Source organism: Anneissia japonica, unplaced genomic scaffold (genome assembly GCF_011630105.1).
Source record: "Anneissia japonica isolate Jap-2015-1 unplaced genomic scaffold, ASM1163010v1 scaffold493_len2256704_cov171, whole genome shotgun sequence".
Classification (NCBI taxonomy): Eukaryota; Metazoa; Echinodermata; class Crinoidea; order Comatulida; family Comatulidae; genus Anneissia; species Anneissia japonica.
Genome location: NW_022727062.1, coordinates 975,560 through 978,971, shown reverse-complemented (window position 1 = coordinate 978,971; position 3,412 = coordinate 975,560).

Here is a 3,412-nt window from a genome sequence, read left to right as displayed (position 1 = left end):
CTTTAATAGATTACCATTTTTAATGTAAAGTAATATACCACCTTGCCTATCAAGTCTACAGATTTCATGAACTTCGATTAACACTTCATTGTTGTCAATATTATCACCAGTAAATTCCGGTTTAGTTTCAGCCACCCAAGATGGTCCTCCGGTGATAATCGTTATTGAACCTTCAGAAATTTTATAAACAAATTTCCTCCGATTCCAATATTATGTAAAAAAAAAAAACCCAGTAGGCCTAATTATAAACAAAATCCTGACGATCTAGAAATCCGATCCTAACTTTAAAAAATCCAGTAATTTTACCAAATCCCGCCGATCCAGTTATTGCGTACAAAATCCCGTAATTTTACAAATGAATTCCCGTCCATCCCGAGGAATCCTAACAAAATTCCGGCGTGATGGGGTCATTTTGATGGAATCTCACTGAATCCCGATCAGGAATTGGTGTTGGCTCTGATGATATACTGTAGTGTTATAGCACATCACCTTTATTTAGACAGTGCAGTTTTTAGACATTTAGGCCTAGGCCTAGACAGTTTTTCATAGGACGACCAGGCCTATAACTAGGCCTTATAGTATTATTAGTAGGCCTACTAGGGGCCTAGGAATATTATGAAAAATAATTAAGGGAGCCTCGCGTATACCCGTCTACAGCGCGTGGTTCGGGATTATAATCTCTTCGCGTTGCCGACGAGTGGTTCAAGATACTGATCAAAAATGTTGGACGATTCCATTTTGCGAAAATGGTTCGTTTTCCGACGTTTTTGTTCTACTTGTTTGCGTCGTTTATCTCGTGATTTTGATGTACTGTAATTTATCGACAAGTCTCTTTTTATATGTTTTGTCGTAAGTTTCATTCGTTATTATGAATTAATTTTAATACTATTACTATATCCTGTCATTTGTTATTGAGCTATTCTGTAAAATTTAAAACCAAAATGTCGAATACCAAGACTCGAAACCCACTGAAATTTCCTATACACTTTTATACTGTATTATAATCAGGCCAAACTCATGTTTTTGCCATGAATATTGACGGTAAACGCAATTTGCCAGTATATTGTTTTTTCTAAAACTATTCATAGGAACATTCCCACGCTCTGCTGCTATGGAAATACAGACTGAATCAAAGTGTACGTGTCATTGATCTTGCTGCCGGCCGAGTTATGCATAGCTCAAACCAGTGTTATAACCAGGCCAAACTCATGTTGTTGAAATGAGCATGGAGGAATAAATTTGTAGTGACAGGATAAATGCAATTTAATGCCAGTTCTTCTAGAACTATTTATAGGAACAGTCCCACGGTTCTGCTGCTATGGAAATTGACTATTAGGGGTCATTGATCTTGCTGCGGGGCGAGTTATGCATAGCCGTACCCTTGTACGGCGCCCAGTGATAACGACTCGACGTTACCATGGAAAAGCATATAACAAACTAAGAAAATATCAGTCTCTGAATTTTTGCGTGCAATTAAATCTTGTATGTATTATTTTCTTTAAGTCTCATTTTCAATTATATTTGATATTTTTTATATATATTTGAAAATGGATTTGGTACGATACAAATAAATAAATTACAATAAAGACAACAAAGAAGTGACAAACAGAAATTAAAAATCAAACAAGAACAGCTCATTCAGTAGAACATAAATTAAAGTTACATGAACATAGGCCTAATTAGTGATCAAGATCTACTGTGTGTGTGCAGTTGCTTGTGTATGCTTGTATGATAATCTGATCTAAACACAATGCATTTATTTTAGTGTTTTTTTTTTGTTTTTTTTTTTTTCATTTTGGAAGCTGAACAACAATAATTTAGGCCAAAAAATGGCTACCGTATCCGAAAACGCCCTTCCTCTACACCCAGGCCCAATGTCTGTTTTCAAAATGACCTACAGAGAATGAATGAAAATAAATGGCGAAAAAATAATGCCACCCTAGCTTAGCCTACTGCACTAAATTCTGATATTCATCGTATATGTTAAGTATTTATTGGCGGTCACTGTACTTTATTATGAATAGGACTACAAATAGTAGGCCTATTGTACACTTATTTTTGATATAGGCCTACCATAATATATTTTAAATTCAAGGTTATTCCCAACTATTATATCGGAACAAATTATAGACATTAAATCAATGGATAGAAAAAGCAATTTAAAGAATGAAATAATGATAATATGTTAAAAGATCGTAATTCAGTAAATATCCCATAGTCCATTAAGTACAGGACCAGAGTCAAGCGTCTAATTTACTTTGTAAAGTATGTCAAAACCACAGGCCCTAAACTTCCAGCCGGCGATGCAGTACACTGCAAAGAAGACGTTCCAAGTCCACTTGATACGCCGTGGCGTATCAACAATTGAAAACTACTTTTACCAGTGCGTTTTATAAATGAAATTAAAATCCCTGTAGTAAAATAATATAGTTATTTGGTACATTCAAGCGTTTAAAAACGATTTAATGATTATACATTATAAATTTAATTATTTTGAAAAATTATTATAAAATTAATAACCCATATGGAATGGTAGAGTCCATAGTTAATCAACGACGCAACAAACATGTGCTTCGCTATTTGAAAAGGGGTGAAAGCAATACATTGAACAGCAATCTAGGGGAAACACGGAGAAAACAATATTTTACAGTATACAATACAATACCTTTTTCAAAGAGCCTGATAATCATATATAATAAATATATTCTAAACTTCGAGATTAATCAACATTGAAATAGAATATAGTCTAGGTTTGTGCCGCATCAAAACATGTGTTTCATCTGTAGAAAAGGGTGAGAGCAGTGCATGTAACTGCTAGCTGGAGATTGTTTTTGCTTTTTTTGAAACGTTTCTCGTCACAAACAATGGATATACTGTTCCACCAAAGTTCCAGATTAATCAATATTAAAATAGATAACATATAGGCCTAGGACAACTGCTCACATTTATATCAGATAAAGGTACGTTATATGAAGTTCAATATTTTTTTTTGTATTTCGCTAACACTGAAGGAAGTGTACCCTATCTAAGTTCATGATCGAATGTAGGCCTATTGCAGTAGACCGATATCTGTCTGTCGTCCTAGACAGTTTTATTTAATAATCTTAATTAATACTAAAACGATATAAGAAATGATAATTTTAAAGACTAACTGTAAAAAAGATATAATTAGGCTTAACAAAAATTCATAAAAATTGCTTGTTTTCGATTTTTAATTTTACTCCGTAATTTTTCTGAGTAAGCCAAAGCCTAGGCCTATCCATGGGGGGACGGACCATTATTCCGAAGGTTCATTGGTCCGAAGATCCATTGGTCCGGAAGTTTAAGATAGGACACAATAAGATACGGTACCATATTTCATAAATAAAAACAAGAACCATAGTGACAATCAAACAAAATCACATATGGATGA